The sequence below is a fragment of the Pezoporus flaviventris genome, unplaced genomic scaffold (genome assembly GCF_033815535.1).
Source record: "Pezoporus flaviventris isolate CSIRO_AGI_PZ_B2104156 unplaced genomic scaffold, CSIRO_AGI_Pfla_v1 ptg000046l, whole genome shotgun sequence".
Lineage (NCBI taxonomy): Eukaryota > Metazoa > Chordata > Aves > Psittaciformes > Psittacidae > Pezoporus > Pezoporus flaviventris.
The window spans coordinates 3,053,567-3,075,341 of NW_026892594.1; the positions used below are offsets into that span (position 1 = coordinate 3,053,567).

Here is a 21,775-nt window from a genome sequence, read left to right on the forward strand (position 1 = left end):
TGTGCCAGAACAAGGTTCCCTGCTGCCTCCTGGAGTGTTTTATAATGGCAAACATGGTAGGAGCAGCAGGCTTGGATGAAGGACCGGTGGCAGTGATCTGAGTGGACGGATAGGATTTGGCACGCAACATCAAGGATTCTTTTCTCAGCTCCCTATACAAATCACTTGACCTCTGCTGGTAAACGGGTCTGGTGCTTCAACAAACAGAACGTCATCCAATTAATTCCTAGGCTGGCAGTTACCATGAAGCCAAAGAAACAGAGGGAATGGGATGCAAAACCAGATGCATCCTCTTTCTCTTATGCCTTTGGCTACAGACACACTCACATAGCAGTTCTGCTGGCCCAGGAGCCCATCTGGATGCAAGAGAGATCTTATACACAAGAGGAAAGGTGTCTTGATTTCCACAAATTCTCATGGATGGGCTGTTGGGGGAGCCAAATGCAGTGGGAAGATAATGATACAGAAATAAGGTTGGATAACAGGACAGCACAGAAAGTTCATTCACCATGAGATTAACCCTGTTCTGCAGTCACAAGGCAGCAGCAGAAGGACATGGGAGCTGAGAGCCACCAGGGTCACTTGTCCCCTTCAGCCCCTTTCCTTCACAGCCTTCCCTTGCTGCCACTGCTCCTTGAGGATGGGGACTTGAAGCAGAGGATGCTGCAAGGGGCAGGCAAGCACAGCGAATGAGTAGTGCTAGCTGTGTCCAGGCCATCTCCTCACACCTTACCTTCTCTCTCTGCTCTTCACACAGCTCCTACAGCCCAAGTGAAGCAGAAGCAGCCCTATGTGCTCTGCAGGTGCTGCAGAATGAGGCCTCAATACAAGCCTTTGGTCTGGTGTCCTGTCTCTGTTCCCTCCCGGCTTCTTGTGCCCCTCCTCACTGGCAGAGCATCAGACTGGAAAGTCCTTGATCAGGGTAAGTGCTACTGAGCGACAACTAAAACGTCCATGTGTTATCAATCAGCATTGTTCTCACACTAAATCCAAAGCACAGCACTGTACCAGCTACTAGGGAGAAAATTAACTCTATCCCAGCTGCCACCAGGGCAATTGTTCACTCCAGAACCACTTATGTACTGGATGCTGCCATATTTCCTTCTTATGGACCATTTGGCAGGAGGCTGTTGCTTTCGGAGGTTTATTTGTTTTACCATTCTATTTTGAAATTCATTGATTTCCCTCTGTGGAGGTATCACAAAGAAGAGATTATTTCCTGTTCAAGCTGGTGACATACCAAACACATAACTTCTATGGTGTCATTCCAGGGATGGATGGGGGTCACTGTTAGGTCCTCTTTTTGTAGGAACTTAAATAAGAAGTTTTAACATGTATTTCCCACAAACATTTATGCTGATGAAGGTGGCATTTACAGAAATCTCCAAAAAAAGAGCACTGAATCATCCCTATTTGTCTTGTTCTCTGGAGGTCATCCAAGACTGAGCTAATGCTTATGTTTCTTTGCAGTGCCAGAAGGTCTTAGAAGCATCTCCAGAGGTTCTTATGCTTTCATAACAGCATTTGAAATCTATATATCGACCAATAAATAGCACTGAGATTTTCTGGTAATAAAATCACAGATAACTTAGGTGCCTGGATGGCTGAGGTGGCTGTGTCTAGGTCACCCATGTGCTATCAGCCCAAATTTGGGTTCAGGTGACATCAAGAGGAAACCATTGCCATCTCACCATACAAAAGTGACATTTTACGGGACACTAACCAGCTCTCAGGGTTCTCAGTGAAGAGGTTAATAGTATAAAAGACACCCGGGAATGAAATCTTATCTCACTACCAAAGGTAGTTTGTGTCTTTTAATCAACATCAAGGCTTGAAGATGAGCCAATACTAAGGGAGGAATTTGCAGTGGTGACATTCTTTCTGGAGACACAGCAGTGAATATAGGACCTACACATAAAGAATACGGGTCTTTGAGAGGAGCAAAACCGGCTTTCCCTAACAATCAGCATGAAGCATCATTCCAGGACTTTAACAGGTAGAAAAGCAACACAGAGGTTAGAGAATCTGTGAATGACACCAATCCCTGCAGAACAATCCCCAGATGCCCTTAGTCTGATGCATGATAGAGGTGTAAGGATGGTTTTATATCTACCTAATCACCTTCCTCCTTAGCAACTTCAAGAAAAAAGGAGGAAGAGAAAAGAAATGCCGTGATGGGAGAGTTAACTTTTAGGGCTGCGTAAGGAATAACGGAGCTGGATGTCATTGTGCTGCAGAAGTGACCTACTTTCGCCTTATCTGGCTTATCTCTGTTTGCATTGGTTTATTGATGGCAGGAGATAGTGCTAAGTGAGTGGTGCTCCTGGAATATAAATGAAGGTCGGCTGCAGCCCTTCTGCCTGGGCAAGCTCTGGCAGGGACAAGAAGCAGTGCCTCTACTCAGTTCCTGGCAATTAGCAGGCAGAACTAGTGCAAGGAGGTGATGGCTCTGAGGCAGTGACCACAGTGATGTTACTGCTGTGCTTTCTAATAAGCAGGCAGAAACTGGACAATGAGCCCTGCAGGCAGGTTGTGAGAGGGAGAAATGCTGGCTTAGTCCCACGGAAAGCCTGACACAGTTGGGGTAGAGTTTTCCTCAATCATTCCTTGAATTTCATCGGGGTGGGAGAGCGGTGGAGAGGAAACATTGCTGTTGGGAAAGACAAATACAGCAGCTCCAAGTGAAATGCTGTGTTCTCTTTAAGATTGACTGAAGTGAATGAGTTGGAATGAGTGAGATGGAGAGCACATACGTGTTTCTGTCTCCCATGGTCTGGCTACAGCTATGTATTAGCCCACCGTTGACGTGGTTCTCCATGTGAGCAGGAGGCTGTGCTTCTGATATGCTCTTCAGCTCCCTACAAAAGCATCCACCTCTGAGGTTAACCTGAAAAAGCACATGGACCAGGGCCAGCGAAGTGGTTGCTAGCACAGTTCCTAGCAGAGCTTTGGCTGGTGGCATCAGCACCCTAACAGGCTATGCCCTTGTAAGGTTAAGGGGCTAAAATGTACAGGGCCTGAGATCATTAAGCCATGTGATGGAACAGAGGAAAGGGAGATATATGGACGTAAATAACTGCCTTCAGCCTTAGAGCATGTGCCCTTTTATGTTTCATTATACACATAGCCATGCCTAGGAGAAGTTTCTGTAGCCCACATAGAAAGTACATGGACTGCAACATACCTGGTGCCACAACGCCCATGCTGGTGCTCAGCCTCCCTCCAAGCCAAATCATACTGGTTAGCAAACACAGACAGGGCAGGCAGCCCCATGCTCCTGCCTTTCCTCATCCCTAACAGGCACCTAAGAAAGTACCAGGCTGGCTCCACAGCTTGGTTGTAGGTTTCTGCAAACAAATTTGTTCAGCCTAGAGAAGAGAAGGCTGCTGAAGGGGAGACCTTAGAGCAGCTCTAGTGCCTAAAGGGGCTGCAGGAAAGCTGGAGAGGGGCTTGGGACAAGGGCCTGTAGGGCCAGGCCAAGGGGAATGGCTTTAACCTGCCAGAGGGGAGACTGAGCTGAGCTCTTAGGCAGAAGCTCTTCCCTGTGAGGGTGCTGAGGCGCTGGCACAGGGTGCCCAGAGAAGCTGTGGCTGCCCCATCCCTGGCAGTGTTCAAGGCCAGGTTGGACACAGGGGCTTGGAGCAAGCTGCTCTAGTGAAAGGTGTCTCTGCCCGTGGCAGGGGTTGGAGCTGGAGGAGCTTTAAGGTCCCTTCCAACACAAACCAGTCTGGGATTCTGTGATTCCCCCTGCTCAGGGCTGGTACCAGGCTTTGCAATAAGCTCCTCATCCTCTCTTCTCCTCCTCTCTTTTCCCATGCAGTACAGAGCGCCTGCCACACCTGTATTTGCTAATCAGCTCACAGCATGCTCAGTAATTGCCCAGAAGAAAACATGGGTGCAGATGTGGTGGGGAGACAGGACGCGAGCACAAAATGAGATTCTTGTTTTCCAAACAGAAACCAAGATTTAATTACAGCCTCAATGAACGGTTATCAAAACCCTCTTTGCTTTGTTGTTTTTCTTCATCTTATTGTCTCCCAGCCCTGTGCATTATTGAATCATCAGCTCCTGTGGTCTTGTTTAGATGATTTCATAAAAGGAGGTGATGCAGCAAACTGCAGGCATGGTTTGGACCCAAACAGTGTCTTCCTCCTCTGTCCTTCTTTTCCTTTTACCAGACATTTTCCCTCTCCTTCCGACAAAAAGAGGTTGCAGAGAGTCATCACCCATATTTTCTGTCTGGTTTGATTTCCACTCAAGCAGGAATTCCCAATCCTCTGCACACGGAACATAGAGAAGGAAGGAGAAAGGGAATTTGCTGCTGCCTGTCACGCACGGCAGCCTTGTGAGGTGTGTGCAGCCCAACAAGGGCCTTTGCCTGCTATCTGTGACGGATTGCTCTCCTCAGACAAGATGTTGAATTCATCCCCTACCAGGACTGTACATGTCTTCATCCTAAGGGAATGTCTTCTTGCCTGAAGACAAAGGAGCATCTTCCTGCCTTGTGTTTGTGCAGTGCCTGGTTCCCCCATGATCCTGTCCTTTTTGGTGACCATAATGACCTCATCAACAAGGGCAGATAACCTTTTGTAAGGTTTGGATGTCCCTTTTCCTATCAGCCCTTCTAACCCTGAGTAGTTCAAGGACTTCTGGTTATTTTCAGGAACAGCCCATAGCTGTCCTAGGGGTTGGTCCTTGATTTACCCTCAGGGTATGAGTAAGGACATGGAGTGGCTGTAGGCTGTGCCTCCACAAGGTCCCTGCACCTTTCCCACCCCAGTGCCTATGCACAGCTCCCTGTCCTGATGTGTTGTTCATCTTGCCTCACCAGCAGCTTCCTATTCTCAGTGCCCAGCATTCCCAAGCACTGCAGCATGGGGCTGTTGCAAGGAAATGACAGGGCTCTTGGAATCACTGGACAGCAGACCAACCACATAGACATCCCCCATCACCAAATATCCAACTCAGTGCCAGGCTTTCCCTGTCTTAATACAACAATGCAGGGTAGAAAGGATATGAGAATGGGACTTTTCCCTCCTCTATCTTCCTGCATCATTCCTGCTCCAGAAAAAGCACCCCTCTTTCCAACCTGTGCTCCAAATGTTCCAAAGCTGCACTTAAAAGGTAGTACCTAAAAGGAGTTATATCCTGTCCATGTCTAGCTTTACTGCAAGGCTGCTCAGGGCAGAAGGCACTAAGAAAGCTTTGCTACTACACCAGTATTCATCAGCACACCATGTCAGCCCTGGGCATGCAACAGAAATGTTAATAAGATGTTTCCCCCCCTTCCCCTCCCCTCAGTTTTAATCCCTCTATCAGGATCCCCATAGGTTTGACATACGCACCATGGGAACCAGCCGGTGCCTAAGCTCCCCTGCTGTCTACTGGGTTTTCATAGCTGATTCCATCTCTTTCTTGCATAATCCCTGCTTGTAATTACAAATATCAGGCATGGGGGTCCGGGGGGGCCATCTGTGGAGATAAAAACTGCCCTGTTCGCTGACCAGAGCAACCAGAGATGGCTCCAGGGGCCATAAATCCAAAGGACCTAAAATAATGTATTCACATGGTGCCTTAATTCCCTTCTTGTCAAAGGCAGCTCTTCCAGCTCTGGCTTGAAACAAAAAGGTGTTTCTCTGCATGAGACCTGAAGCCTGGTTTGTCTACATCTTGTGCATCCCTTGGAGCCAAAGAACAACACATGCATTGATTCTGAGTTGAGATGAATCCTGATGGTGGCCAAGGAGACCTGGATTCAGGTACATCCTCCAGAGAGCAGTTTCCCATATGGAAACACTCCTCAGCAGTGCTGGAGATGATTTAGTCTGGCTGGGTAAAAACAGCTGAGAAAATGAGTGGAATGAGTGAGAGGGAAAGGATTTGGCATGATAAAAGGACAGACCCTGAAAACATAGATGTGAAGTGTGACAGGACCACCCTAATGGGATGCTCCAACTCCCCAAAGCCTTGGGTGGAATTTGTTTCCAGGAGAAGATGCCTTCTCCTCTCACTGGTCATTTAGGACCATGATGGGACCAGTTCTGTAGCCTGGAGATAGACCATAACCCATTTACCCACCACCCAACTCCCATCCTTCCACCACTCACTTCCAGCCTTTTCACAGTGCCCTGCATGCCCTCACGCTGAGACCCCAGTTACATGCTGGTATCTTCTTTCCCCACCCTGATCTCACATACTCTCTAAGGTTGTTCACTGATGGACCACAGCACTTTTCCATCCTCATTTTCCCAGATGTGCCTTGACTTAGCTCTGCTTTGGCACCAAGACACGATACACAGCTAGTGCTACTACAGTTTTGCTACCAGAACAGCCAGTTCCCATCCATCAGCTGAATGGCAACAACCACTGGCTACCAGGAGCTGCTGTGGAGACACCAAACTACACAACTGTGATGTTGAATGACCCTTCTGCATCAGGTCATTCAACAGGAAGGGAAAGAGTAGACAGCAGTGTTTGAGCAGTGGTTTCTCTGTCCTAGGAACCAAACTAACCCACAGCGCCCATGCTATTTCATTGTTAAGCATCCTGACAAAGAGGAAGGTACCTGCTAGCACTCTTGCAGGAAATACCAAGTGTGAATTAGGCCTCAAGGCTGAAGAGCAATCTCTGGCCCGTTTTACACACCATCACAAAGCCTTTGATCCCTTAGAGCCACTGAGGACATCGTTTTTGCGGCGTGCAGAATTTACAGTGCAAGTCATGTCCTCCCAAAACAAACACCTACGTGTGGACCAGTGACTCACACCCCAAATCTTGATGACAGTATTAATTAGATCTCTTTTGTCTATGGTGAGAACATAGACATCAGCTCACAAGGCACGCACATTTTAGACACTTGAAGAGTTGAATTCCCCTTTAGCTCTCAGTTCAAAGGGGCAGCATGAACGAAGGGTCTTCTTGATACACTGCACATCACAGTGGGACCCTGGCTTTTCTGAGGGCAGAAGGAGGCATGGATGGCCTGCAGTAAAGGCCCCCCAGCTACACCCAACCTGTCCCCTCCAACACTTACTTATGGAGGCAGTAAGTGAGCTGTTCAAAACTCCTATACATGGCTTTCAGAGAGGACCCTGCATCACAGAATCATGGAATCATAGAATGGTTTGGGTTGGAAGGGACCTTAAGATCATCCAGTTCCAACCCCTCTGCCACGAGTAGGGATGCCTCACACTAGATCATGTTGCCCAAGGATCTGTCCAGAGTTTCTTCTCTTTGCAAGAATCTTTAGTTCCTGACCTTCCTCGTATCCTTCCCTCCCCACTATTTTCCCTAGTCTCCTGAATCCTTTCTCCCCTCTACACTGAAGGAAAATTCCTCTTGCTTTTGGATCAGTCACTGTGTGAACAGCAGGGAGATGACAACAGCACTCTGAACAGTCACCAGAGATGTTTCCCAAGCATCCGCATCCCATTTGCCCCTCCCTTGCTCCAGAAGTTCCACTCCTTTATCATATTCTCTCCCATCCAACTATTTATTGTGCAATCACTAATTAGCATTCCTCCTAGGACACCTTTAATAAAACCTTATGCTTGCATATTAAATATTAAGTTTATAAGATGTATAATCCTTCTAATTAAGTTGAATTTAATCTAGACCTCTAAATTAGAAGGAAAAGTGTGTGTGGGGGGGATATAAGAAGGGGAAGAAGAGAATTACAAAAGCCATACGTGGCATAGCGTATCTGTATGTGCCAGCCACCCTGCAGCTTCATTGTCTGCCAGCAAAGACAAGGGCTAGCCACCATGGAGATGAGAGAGGGCACGGGATCTGTGTAGCCCTTTGAAGATTCATTTCATGCCATTCAGAAGCAGCACAGCCAGAGGTGAGATGTCCAATGATCACAGACCCATGCTGGAGTTTGACAGACCTGGTTTCTTTTCCTGCTCTACCACAGCATCCCTGCTTAAGCCTGGGCACGGCCAAAAGGTCCGGATGCACAAAGGGATTTAGGAGCTATGTCTTATTTGAGACAGAGCTTAGCTGTCAGCAAAATGATTCAGAAAGCTCCTTCCTTTGGGGAGCTCATCTCCATGTGATTTTCCAGCCTTTGGATTTCACGTAAAGTTTGGCTTCCTCATAAAGATCAGAAAACCCGATCCCAAAGAATTCCTGTTTTGCCTTGCTCCTGGGCTATAGTGCCCGCACACAGAGGTAATTCCTCCCACAGCTGTTTCTCAGTGACATTATGAAAGCATCCACATCTCATGGTGCTCGGTGATGGCCAAACAAATGGGGGAGGACCACAATGCCTGTCTTACTGTTCGCAGAGAGTAAGAGAGATCAGCTTTTCAGATATGCAGGCTGCTGAGGTCCTGTGTATCTGCTAAAGGCCTATAGCTTGAAAAGCAATGGGATCTTGCCTGGATCCTTCAGGAATGGAAACTCCAACTTTTCCCCCTTAGTGTCAGTATGCCCTCCTGATGCCCAGAGGAGACAGCAAGTCTGTGGAGACTGCCACTAATGAATGACTTTTTACTTCCAAACTCTCTCATTTTGGTCTTAAGACAGCTGGATTTCCCACCTTACCTACCCCACTGCCATCCAGCAGCCTTTGGTAAATACACTCACAGGTTTTAACACAGTTCTTGAACACAGCCTTTTTCCATAAAGAAAGCCAGGACATCTTAAAAGCAAAAATAACATAGCCATAATTCCTGGCCAGAACCTAGGCAGTGGAGGGAATTGTCTTGCTACCTGTTATGAGTAGACTGTGTGAGTGCCAGTGCATTTCTACCCAACTAAAGTCAGTTTTAAGAAGGTGGTGACAAGCTGAGGACAAGAGAAGGGGAATACCTGGCAAACCGGGCACTGCAGTGGGTTTACTGGGTTGCCGATGTCCACCAGCACAGCTGGATGAGAAGTCTCCTGACCTGTCTCCACATCACATGGAAGAAAATTCCCCAGGTGTGATCTCAGTACAGCTGGAAGAGAATCTCCTTTGGGGTATCTGCAGCACATTTGAAAGGCAGCTTCCAAAGGATGCCCTCAACACAACTGGAGGTCACCAGAATGCTTTCAGCACATCAGAAAGCAAAGGCGGTCATGATGCTCCAGCATCGTCTAGCAGTGTTTAAAGACGATCCCACCAAGACACAGTGGCACATCTGATGACATGCTCTACCAAGATGCTCTGAGCCCATCTGCATCACTAGAGGAGTTAAAGAGCACAGTAACTGGAGTGCTGAGAAAGGGGAAAATGAATTATCTCTCCTAAAAACTTAACATTTATCCCTCCCCACTGGGTGAACAAACCCCAGAGTCTGCAAGGAATTAGAGAAACCTCTCTTCTTATTGACTGTATTTCACCCCAAGTTGTGCTCTTGCCTTTTTTGAGTTGGTTGAAGGCCCTTGCATGGCCAAAAAGAAAATAACACACTTACTTTGTGGCATTTTCTTCGAAGTCCATATTGTATGCATTGCTTTTCACAGGGAATTGGATTTTCAAATTTACAGGCTCTAAAGGTCAAGGATAACAGGCTATCAGCATTTAATATGCATTCCAAGGAAAAAAAAACAAAACCTATAAAACTGGAAATAAAGTCTGCATGAAAATTCATTTCCAAAACACCTCAGATCAAAACGTCTCTTTCCTCCATATGAATTGGCATCTGTTCTTTGTTGTTGTATCTGAAATGTATTAAAAATCTCCTGCTAACATCTCGGCTAAGTCAACATCTGTAGCATTGATTCCTAACACACAATCCTGAAGGTGATGCAGCAAGGAGGGGGGTAGGAGCCAGGCCTTTTGTTCAGCATCAAAACAACAGCAATGGCAACAAAGCTTGTTGTAGCCTTTTGTGCCATGTCTGTGTGCACACACGTGCCTGTTAGAGCTGTTGAGGTGGGTTAGGGTGCTGGAAGACAAAGGAGTTTTTCAGCACAGATTTCAAACAACTCTTCTGCAAGAGGGAATGAAGGGAGCAGAGGAAGAATATGAAGCCCTAAAGCTGATTGTGTTCTCATTTCAGTGACACCAGCCATTCTCAGGAAGGGCAACCAGCCACTTCGAGTTTTGATGTATACCAGGATATGAATAAGAATTGAAAGGCAAAAAGGGAGAAAATTTGCTCAGGATCTCATTTTCTGACCAGTTAGATGACTGCCTGCTCCCTTATTAGTTAACACCCAAAAAGTTCCCTATTGTCTTCCAGGTCTCCAGCACTGAAGTGACCCTTGTTCATTGGAGCAATGTCTGTTCTCCTAAGATCCAACAATGTCACCTATGCTAGCATTTAGCAAGGTAGGTGTCCTGAACCCTGGGATCCCTTGATAGCAGATGGCTAAAGACATGGTCTAGTGTGAGGCGTACCTGCCCATGGCAGGGGGGTGGAACTGCATGATCTTAAGGTCCTTTCCAACCCATTCTATGATTCTATGACCCTATGATACCTTCACAAGGTTTTTAGCCCAGCTGGAGAGTGGTAGGACAAAAATCTTCCCTGAAAATGCATTTGTCTCTCCACTACATTCTCCAGGGATCCAGGCAACTTGCTCAAACTAGAAATGGTTCAACAGATGAGGTTCTCAAAGGCCTCTCCCTTTGAGAACTGTCCAAATCCTGTACTCCCAAATCTGCTTGCTTTCACCAGAACAATCAGTCTCTGCCTTTCCATCAAAACCAGGGATACGGGGACTCATACACACACCCTGACATCGGGAATGAAGCCAGGCCAGAGCCCTCATCATGTCTATCACAACTTCAGGTGTTCCATAAGTGTTGAATCATCTTGAGCTAAGGAAGAAACAGAGGAACAAGAAAAAGAATCCCAAAGTCCCAAACTCCCCACTCACAGCTTTATCCATTGTGCCACATGCCTCATAAAGCACTCAGCTTGAGGAAAGCCCATTGAAAATGTGCTGAGTGACTTAAATACCACAGCTAAATGACTCAGGGTGACTCAATAGTTGGTGGAGGGGAGGAGAGGGAGGAAAACTCCATTGAAAAGAGTTTGCAGTCACTCTTTACAGTCAGCTGCAGGGTGAGATCAGGCTGCCCATGCTCCCTTTGTCTGAGTAAAGATGTGCATGGCCAGGACAGGAGATGCTGGCATGGTTCTCTATGGGTCCTAGAACAGGTCAGTCATATTCCTCAGTGGGTTACTTTAAGGTCCCTTAGCTTACTTCCCTTACCTTACTTCCTCTCCCTTAGTTTCATCAGGGCCACCAGCACCACACCAGCATGAATCCTGATAGCTGCCCATCTGATGGGCTGAGGCTCTGAAGCAGGGTTGTGCAGGGCATGAGGACAAGCTTTCTGCCGTCCATAACACTTACCTATGGGAGTTTCCTTGGAGCCATCTCTGGGGACATCCCGCTTCCAGGGGGTCAGAGCTGGATCTAGCTTTCGAGGGAATTTTGAATCTGTGGAGCCTCACTTGATCCCATCCATTTGAGGTTTGGGAGACCCTGCTCCAACTCATTTTGCGGTGATATCACATCATCTACAGAGAACACAACCCCAAGCCCTTCATTGCAGAGGGTTGGACTGCATGACCTTTGAAGTTCTGTGCCATCCAAACTGTTCTATGATTCTGTTCTATGATTCTATAAGGAAAACCTGGATGTTATTTGCATAAGAAATAGTGGGTTAGAAGCAGTCTTGAGTCCAGCTTGCCTCCTGGTTTCTAAAACCTTGTCTGGTGAGGCAGGGTGAAATAGAAGTTGACCGTAGTATGCAAGAGCTAAGAGGTTCCCAGTGAAACCCTCAAGACCATCTGCATAGCTCAAGCCAAGGGAGTTCGTTTTCACGAAGTAATAGATTTATTAGAACTTTTTGTCTCTCTGGGATGAGGTATTCACTATTGTCATCATCCATCTGTAATTCTGGAGCACCCATAACCTGCTGCTCCATCCATAGTTAGGTAAATCTGGTTGGATTCAGAGTCAATGTTTCCGGACACTTGGGAACGTTCAGTTTAGGAAAACACAGTTTATTTGGAGAAAGGCATTTCCCTCCCTCACTCCTTCCACTTGCTTTAAATTCTGCTGAGTGAGATAATTACTGATTGCTTTGGTGACTAAAGTCAAGAGGCACAAAATAAACAGCAGTGAGGGAATGGTACCAAGCACCAACAAATACCCAAAACAGCACTGCTGGGTGCAGTGCCAGCCCAGCCCAGGGGCACTGACCTCTTTGTTTGTGTTTCAGCCATACTAGAATATGCTCATGCCTTACAAAGTGGAAGAGATTTTCTCTCCAATGCTGAAGGAACTGTTTAATTCACCTCTTGGCAACTTGTCTCTCTGATGAAGCCTCTACCCCTTCCGCATATACAAATTGCATCAGAAACTTCCCCAAAAGGCAAGGCCTGGTTGTTCCAGACTAACACCGTCTTTGCTGCCTTAATGCACTTTGTAAATCCTTACCTGGAATGGAAAAGATAGGAAACCCATTACAGCTCCAGTTCCTTACTTCCAAGCTTTCTCTAACCTGAAGGTGGCTCTGCCCCGCTTCTTACGTGCATTTACTCTGCTTAGATCCACACCCTTCTCTGTGCTTTCCTTAGAATCATAGAATCACAGAATGGTTTGGGTTGGAAAGGACCTTAAGATCATTCAGTTCCACCCCCCTGCCATGGGCAGGGACACCTCCACTCAACCAAGACTCCATCCAACCTGGCCTTATACATACACTGTTCGCCTAGCAGACTCAAATGGCTTTCATCAGGTATCACATTGTCTCCATTGCTCTTTCAGGGCAACAGCTCAGAGATATTTTGATACCTCACTGCCAGTGCAAGTGGCTAAATTTGGGAAAGAGAATTGGATATCTGAAAATGGGAATTGACAGGATAGGCAGAAATTTGGACAAGATAATTAGGGGCAGGAATGAAGGGCGCTCAGAGCTCAGTAATGTAAAAGTGAATCTGTTTTAGAAGAACATCTCGGTGTTTCTCAGCAAGGGTAGTTCATGAAGCTAGAAGGACAATTCATTTGTCCCTGAAGCTGTCCAAGAAAGAGAAGTTGCTTAGTTAGTTTAATTTCAGGCAAGAGTTGCTGGCACTGGGGAAATTGTCCTCACTTCCAGGCTGTGAAACACTGGAGGAGGATCTTGGGAAGATAATAGCACCTTTTGTACTGGGGCAGGTTAGCATATCTGCCAACATCTGCGCAGACATCAGTATTAATTCAATTCATGTGCTCAGGCAATCACATCGAGTCACTGTGACATTCATTGGGATTTCTGGATGTCGGCCATGTTCTGCTCTGCCTGGGCTGGTGGAATGCCAGAAAACTGGAGGGCTACCCAAAAAAGCAAAGCATCCTGAGTAGCAGTATGCTCACCACAGCAACAGAGATGGTGGATCGTTTTGGGAGAGCTCTAGAGGGTACACGGTACAAGGCTGTGGGATAATGTCTTTTCCTGGCCTGTGTTACCTGGATCCTCTGGTTTCTTGAGGATACCCAAGGACCCTGAGATCCCCCAGGATCTGTTGGAGCTATGAGAACAGCACTAGACATTTAGTTGTCTTCCTGTGACTATACCCAGGTTTGATTCATACTGGGTGCATTGAGCTGGAGAGAAACAGTACACCTGCAGCAGAGCACTTCAGATAACAGCCCTGTGAGTTCAGATAACGTGGCCCTCCTGTGAAACCAGCTCTGCCACAACCTACTCGTGGGCCGTGTTACTGATCCCTTCTGTGCTTTATCTCCTTCCTTGTAAAACAGAAGGATGATGTGCCTTTTCTCATCCCTTTTTCTTGTCCCCAAAGCCCATGGGGTTTTCAGGTGGGGAACGTTTCCTGCTGCCTTTGTGTGCCAGGTGCTGTGCTTCAGCCTTGCCTGTGACTCTGAAGTGCTGCTGTAGTCCCTGCTGTTACTATTATTGCCTTGTGCAAGTGGTTTAGGTGAAGGGAAAAGTTTAACTCTTCCACCTCCACCTGGAAAGCAGCCACTTTTAGTGGGAAGTCACAGGCTTTATGCTGGCTTCAGTCTGATGGGAATGGGGGATGACCACGGGCATTGCAAGCTCCCATCTGCCCAACCTGGCCTTGAACACCAGGTCAGCTATCCCTAAACAGGCAAGCCAGAACATCTCAGCTCCACCACACCTCAACACAGCCCTTTCTTTTGAAGGGAGCACAGAACATGCCACCCCTGGAAGAACTGTGGTTCTGCAGTCTTCTTCATTGCAAAAGGCAAATGGCAGAGCCCCTTGCAGCCATCTGTGCAGCCATCAGCAGATAGCATTGACATACTATGGGGTAAACGCCTGGTTATCCATCCAAGGACAGCTCTCCCCTACAGCAACCAGGAGAAATGCCTCTCTGCAGGGGTTTGAAGCAGAGAATCATAGAATCCCAGACTGGTTTGGGTTGGAAGGGACCTTAAAGCTCATCCAGTTCCAACTGCCTGCAAGCGTCCCTTAGACCAGATTGAATCAAGTGCTTGTTTGAGCAAATGGGCTTTTTTTTTCCCAGTTGCTCTTTTTTTTCCCCTTTTTCTTTGTCCCTAAGCAATACCACAACCACTGCCTGCATACCAAGCACCCTGCAGCACTCTAATTATCCTAGCAGCACACACAGCCCCTGCTTTTCCTTATGGCTGGAGGGAATCACTGGGAAGGCAGACACAGATTAGAGGGAGAGTGTAGGCAATGGGAAAGGGATGCAGCAGCCAGGTCAAGCCTGAAATCCTTTCACAGCACTGAGCTGGGAGTGAACGTTCATGTTGCAAACAGGAGGATCTACTCCAGTCCTCCTGGACTTCTTGATTGCTCACTGAGGGGTTGTGAGTTTCTCCCACCACGTGGCAGATGAGGCTGCAATGCAGGGTTAGGGATCAGCCCCACATCCCACTGGTCATGTACTACTAAATGGAGGGTCTTGAATGCTGAGACGTGAGGGGCCGAGAGGACTGAGCTGAGCAACGGACCACCACTTTTTGATGGTGTCCTGTGTGAGCTTTCTTATGGAAATGATGTTTTCAGGACCTCCAGGAACTTGTGGTAGGGGATTGTCCTCTCGAGTTGACAGATGAAAAACAAGTAAAATGGGGCCATTCTCTTCCCTCTGAATCAGCAAAGGAAAACTAGATTTCTGCAGTGCTCATTTCTAGTGTCTCATAGGATACTCCCCAAAAGTCATTTCAGAACAAGTGCAATGAAATTCCAGCCTTAGAGAAAAAATAAAATGCTGAAATGAGAGAATTCAGAGCTGAAATCCCATCAGGTTTCAGCCAAAAGACTAGGCAAGGGAATCCTTCTTTGTAACAGACCCTGACTGTCATGGGTGTCTGCCATAGGAAGCCAAGTCCTGTCTGCACACGGGGCATGGCCGCAGTCCAGTTCTGTGTGATGGATGTCTTGAGTATGAAGAAAACCTCTGGCTGAGGCAGACTCAGACATAAGAGATGATGGACTTGGTGAAACAGGGGAATAATTCAAAGCTAGAAAGGACCTTTCAGATAGCTCTGAGTTCCTATGTTACCCATAGCAGGAAATCAGAGTCAGTGCTATTTCCATAAACTATGCTGATCACTCCAGAGCTTCCTTTTACATCCATTTTTTACTAGGTGACAATCCCAAAGTCCCTTTGGGATGAGGCATCCACTGACTCCAATTGCAGGTTATTCCAACAGTCTCAGAATTATCATCTAAGTCCACTTTCTAGGAAGCAGTGACTTTGCTTTGGTGAGCCACTATAAGAGGGGCACAAGCAGAATACTCTGCAGTGTTCTATCCTATTCATTTGTCCATTTACTTTTATGATTCCCCAAATCTTATGCCATCTACAGCTTTGATCATGATAATTAAGTCTTGGAGGAATCTTGACATGTGTCACCATGCAGTGCCAAGCCTCAACCCTGCCTGGACTGTTCCAGATTGATGTGTATCTAACCTGCTGTGAGACTCTTTCTGCCCCTCCCAAACCATCTACCCCATTAGGAAATGCCTTTCAGTTCTTCTTTTGAGCCTCCCTCGATTTCATATTAGAGCTTCATGTCTTACATTATGGAGAAAAGCATATTCCTTGCCCCTCTGCTAGCCGTCTACAGATTGAAATTCTCCCCCCTCAATGGACAAACCATTCCTACTTCTACTTTTCTTCATGGAGAAGGAGCCCTGGGATCACTCTCCTCTTGATACTTCCTAATGGGTCCATCTAAATGTCGTAAACCAAAGGCCTCCCATTGCTCCATCAAGAAGAATCACACTGAGATTAAGTAACCACGAGCAAGGCTGGTGCAGTCAATCTTGCCTCCATGGAGGCATCAGAAGGTTGTGCTGTCACCTAAGATGCCTCTAACCATTTTTAAACCCAAAGAGATAACATATTTCATCTTCGTAACCAGCCTTGCATGATGCATCGAAGCTACTGTTTATTACCCTGGCAAGAGCAATCTACTCATGTCTCCAAAAATGTAAAACAGGCTGTCTTTTATTTTATTTTCTCCCTTTCCCTCTTTTGTTTTTACTTTTTTTCTTTCCTTTTTTTCTTTTCATAAAAGCAATAAGCCCTGAATAATCTCAACATCACCACTGGCTTTACCAGTTAATCAAAAGCCTTTTTTTCCCCTTCTGTACCTAAGCCAAGCTCTTAACTTCATATTTAATGGGCAGATATTTTCTCCAAATGCTCTTTTTTCATTCTCATAAGCTAACTGTGCAATGGATAATGGCTTCTTTTTCCTGTTGAAGTGGGCTCTTTATCTACCTATAGGTTCCAGCTGATACAAATCCCTCTTTATTTCAAGGTGTGTAGACAGCCGATATCCCTAAGTGGGATATTGTATCTGTCCTTGAGACCTCTTCCTTGGCTCTCACTGTGTTTTGATGGGTCTTTTTTATCCCAGCACATATGAGAATGCTGGTACTGTTCCCTGTATAAAATGATACATATATATTGTACAGAGTCTTGGGCGAAGTAGTCTAGAGTGAGTCATCCCTGCAGGAAGGTTGGAACTAGATGATCTTAATGTCCTTTCCAACCCTAACTTTTCTATGATTATAAATATATATGTGTGTGTATATATGTATCTATATTTCTTCGTGTATGGAGACATTCAAAGCCAGACTGGATGTGGTTCTGGGAAACCTGATGTAGCTGAAGATGTCCCTGCTTATTGCAGGGGGGTGGAACTAGCTGAGCTTGGAAGGTTCCTTCCAACCCAAACCATCCACTGATTCTATGATACTATGATACTACAATTATATATATGTGTGTGTCTATATTTTCTGCTTAAGTCCCAGTGGATATCTATCACCAGGTCTGAAAAGCCCTCACACTATCAAGCTTTGTCCATCTTGGTAAGGAGTGGATGTCTAAAATGACCCCTCTGCCCCTTTAGCATGGGTAGGTTCACAGTGGGTGCCAACACCACAGAGCAGTTTCCCAGTGCAGCATATTCATAGAATCATAGAATCAATGAGGCTGGAAAAGCCCTTCAAGCTCATCCAGTCCAACCGTTCCCAGCACTGCCAAGACCACCACTGCCCCACAGCACTGAGGCCTCGTCTCCACGCTGTGTGAACACTTGCAGGGACGGTGACTGCAGCCCTGCCCTGGGCAGCCTGTTCCAATGCCTGAGCACCCTCTGGGGAAGGAATTGTTCCTCAGCTCCATCTAAACCTGCCCTGGGGCAGCTTGAGGCCGTTTCCTCTTGTCCCATCCCTTGTTCCTTGGGAGCAGAGCCCAGCCCCTCCTGGCTCCATCCTCCTCTCAGGCACTTGGAGGGAGCCATTAGGTCCCCCCTGAGCCTTCTCTTCTCCACACTGAACCCCCCAGGTCGCTCAGCCCTTCCCCATCACACTTGTGCTCCAGGCCCTGCACCAGACCCTTTGTCCTTCACTGGAGACCAGTGTCACTGCTCTACTGCCTGAACAGTGAGTATTAACCCCAGACTTTCTTCCAGATTGATCTGTCTCAACCACGTCTTGGGAAGTCTATGCTCCGAACTGTCCGACTCAAGCTTTCACAGGCAAACAAGCAACAAGAATATCAGCTCTTTAGATGGCTTCAGAACCACCCGCCTTCTGCAAAAAAGAAAGCACTCCATAAATGAATGTTTTTCACTCACAGCTCAGATTATGTTTTTTCGTCTCCTATGCCTGTGTTTTTCCGAGCTCATTTAGTGCCTTGGCTGTTAATCCCTTCCGCGACTCTATCCCTCATCTTCAGGGGCAGTTTAGCAGTCCCTCTGCCTGTGAAAGGGCCTTCAGATCTGGGATCACAAAGCATTAATTATGGATCTGCAGTATCAACTCGGTGCCACTTGCCACACTGGAAAGCTGCAAAAAATCAATGGGCAGTTTGTGAGGACTGCTGGCTGTGATTTAAGGCTCCTTCACACAGAGGAGTCAAGAAGCCTCCCTCTGCATGTCTTTCGGGAGGGAAGTCTGAAGCATGGGGGGGTCAGTCACCAATGGCTTGTGACACTGTCATTTGGAAGGGAGAGCTTGGGTTTACAGTAACCAACTCGGCTCACATGTGATGCTCTTGTGGGGTTGTCTTTGCATCTGAGCATCCAGAGAGAAGCAAACCCTCAGAGGCAGCAGCATCCTGGCCCTGTGAAAGCGTCATTCACAGAACCAGCAGAACTGGTCTACAAACTTTCTGACCTTGCCCCTTCCCTCCCTCATAGCATGTCCTTGGTGTCAGTCTGGCTCTTGCACAACACCTCGGTGTGCCAGCTCAGCTCTCTAAAGAGGAATAAAATAAATCCAACCAAGAAAAAAAAACAGGCTTTCTAGCAGATTAATGTCTTGAACTGGTTGTGCACAGGGCCAGGCAAACATCTACACCAGATCAGAGGGAAGTAAATCTGTAGACATATGGTTTTGATTTAATGCAGTTCTGTTCCAGTGCTGCCTGGAGTCCCCACATAACCCCTCCTACCTTGTACAAAACGCTTCCCAAACTCCAGACCCCCCTCTCCAAATTTGCTCCCAGCTTTCTCAGGTAATACTGGGGATGGTTTTACAGCACCTGAACAAGCAGGTAAAAAGCTAATGGTAAAGGCAGGGCCAGAAACCAACCCTCCTGTGCCCCCAGCATCCTTGTCCTCCTCCCAAAGCAGGCTTGGGTCCCATCACTGTGCTAGCCAGAAGACACGTGCAGTAGGATGGTGGGAGAAGATGCGCTATGGGGTCTGTCCCGGCCCTGCTACCTAAACAGACCTGCTACACATGGACACTACAGAGCATAAACCTTCAGGAACCTGTGTTCGACAGCGAGATACATTGAAGTTAGACCAAAGATAGAAGGCATTGCTGTCTTCTCCTCCAAGCAAGCACCCTTCTTGCCAATGCAAAGGTGCCGGTGAAACAGGGTTTTGGTCCCAGGCATCCACATCCCTTCGTTGTGGACCTTCGAGACTGGGCATTTCTCCATGGCTCCACACAAAGTTACCCACTGCCTTTTAAGTTTAGGAGCCGGGAAAAAATCAGGGGCCAAGCTACAGGAACCCTTTGGATACATCCTGAAAAAGGGAGGCAGTCCGCTGCAAACAGCTCCTTTGCTTGAAGCAAGGAGGCAAGGTCCCATCTTCTGCCCAGTGCTGGCTTTCTCTGTACCCCAGCCTTGTAGTGCGGTCCCTGCCACAGGTTCAGTTGCCTCCCGAGCGATGCCGCTCGATGTGCCCCAGGGAAGGGGCAGGATCAGTCGGGAAGAGGCTGCGTGGGGAAAGCCACCGCGTTGATGCCGGCTGGGCTCTGCTGCAGCACGATGCTGCCATCGTGAGACCAGAGGCAGACGCTGCGTGCAGGGAGCAGAGACACCGAGACGCGGCTGCAAAGATGCTGACTCCCCACGGTAGGCATAGGGAGAGCTCTGCAGTCATGGGGTCTTGCAGGAGTACGTAAGGGGCTGCAAGAAGAAGCTGACTCTAAATCCAAAGAGAAAAGGGTCTGTCAATCAGTGCTGCCTGTGTTCTCCCTAGCACAGGCTCTGAGCCACCCTGACTTAAGAGCAGTAAAATCATGGGGTGATAGAATCAACCAGGCTGGAAAAGCCCTTTAAGCCCATCCAGTCCAACCGTTCCCAGCACTGCCAAGGCCACCACTGCCCCATGGCACTGAGGCCTCGTCTCCACGCTGTGTGAACACTTGCAGGGACGGTGACTGCAGCCCTGCCCTGGGCAGCCTGTTCCAATGCCTGAGCACCCTCTGGGGCAGGAATTGTTCCTCAGCTCCATCTAAACCTGCCCTGGGGCAGCTTGAGGCCGTTTCCTCTTGTCCCATCCCTTGTTCCTTGGGAGCAGAGCCCAGCCCCTCCTGGCTCCATCCTCCTCTCAGGCACTTGGAGGGAGCCATCAGGTCCCCCCTGAGCCTTCTCTTCTCCACACTGAACCCCCCAGGTCCCTCAGCCGTTCCTCATAATGATTAAAATGTCGCAGGAAATAGTGTAGGCTGTCCCACAGTCCTGTGGAAACCTCCGGTATCCCACTCCAGTCTTTCCCTGCTCTTGAGGTGGAGAAAATCCCTGCGAGGAATAGCCTTCATAAACCTCCTTCTATCCTTGCTCTGCCCTGCATAGCTCTCTCTGATCTCAGCCCATAAACCAGTTCCTCCAGGCTGCTCACATATCTTGGTTCTCTTCTTCACTGTCTTCTGTTCATCACTATCCTTCCCTTGGAGTGTCTGTGGTGCAGCACAACAGTCAAGCTACCACAGTGCAACCCAGAGTCACTGAAGACACAACGCATCATGAAGCCCCCTGATTTAAAAGACCTGTATGTGTCAGTGAGCTGGAAAGGAAATCAGAGAAGTCTTGAGTATTTGTTTCTCCCTTTAACAGCATTCTTTTCATACCTGTGATTTATTTCCCTTGCTTGTTTAATCCTGAGGAAGAGCAGGATGGAATGAAGGTCTGCCCTCCTCTGGAAGGCCAAAGGCAGAAGCCCTTGATACCTGCATAGCCCTTAACTCAGAGAGCCAGCATGCTGGATTTGTAGCAAAAGTACTTCTCCTCCCAACCATTTAACAGGCATTTCAGTTACATGCAGGCAAATGAAGAGTACAAATTAAACCAGGCATAAGAAAAAACCCTCCATCCCTAAATATTAGTCCCTTCACACTTCTCAGTGTTCAATATTGCAGCCCCATCAGTTTTCAACTCACCCGTGGTATATTCCAGGAGTATGAGCCACATACAAACAGGACAGGAGAGATCCAGATGACTCCTAGTGCAAAAGGCAAACGGGGAGAAAATCACAACCTTTCACATCAGTTTTGGGCATTGTGAGAAAGCTGGGAAAAGGATTTCATTCAGTTCTGCTTTCCCTTCGGGAGCAGCCCTTAAACATGAGCACTACCTGGGCTGATTTACCTGGGAGCACCAATTAAGCACACTGATTTGTTTTTTGCCTATTAATCCAATTACTTCGTTAGACAGAAGGGGTTTAGTGAGGGAGCCTTGAGAGGTTCAACACAGATAAGCCTGGAAAAGCTCGCATACTTTAATGACACGCAGCCTATGTTCAGGAGATAGCGCTGAACAAAAGCCTCTAACCCACGAGCAGATCCTGACACCAGCACTGAGGTGGGTCTGGATCCATCCTGCAGCTCTGCAGGGAAGCAAGCGCTTCTGGCTGAGCTGTGAAAGGTTTCATGGGCTCCTCCTTTCACCCTTTCACTTGAATGTTCACTATTTCTCTATGGAGAGCTTCAAATAAAACACCACTTCAGCTCCTATCAGCTCACCCAGCTCCAACCCCTGCCACGGGCAGGGACACCTTCCACTTAGAGCAGCTTGCTCCAAGCCCCTGTGTCCAACCTGGACTTGAGCACTGCCAGGGATGGGGCAGCCAAGGT

At 47.6% G+C, this 21,775-nt stretch overlaps 1 long non-coding RNA gene across 1 annotated transcript in view; it reads left to right on the forward strand.

Annotated features, from left to right (window-relative positions):
• Positions 1 to 5,701: 5,701 nt before the first annotated feature.
• The window catches only part of LOC133276801 (uncharacterized), a 459,153-nt gene continuing 443,079 nt past the window's right edge, over positions 5,702 to 21,775 (forward strand). The window contains exon 1 of the long non-coding RNA XR_009746003.1: positions 5,702 to 5,716. This is a non-coding gene — a long non-coding RNA (uncharacterized LOC133276801). The remainder of the gene's footprint in view (positions 5,717 to 21,775) is intronic.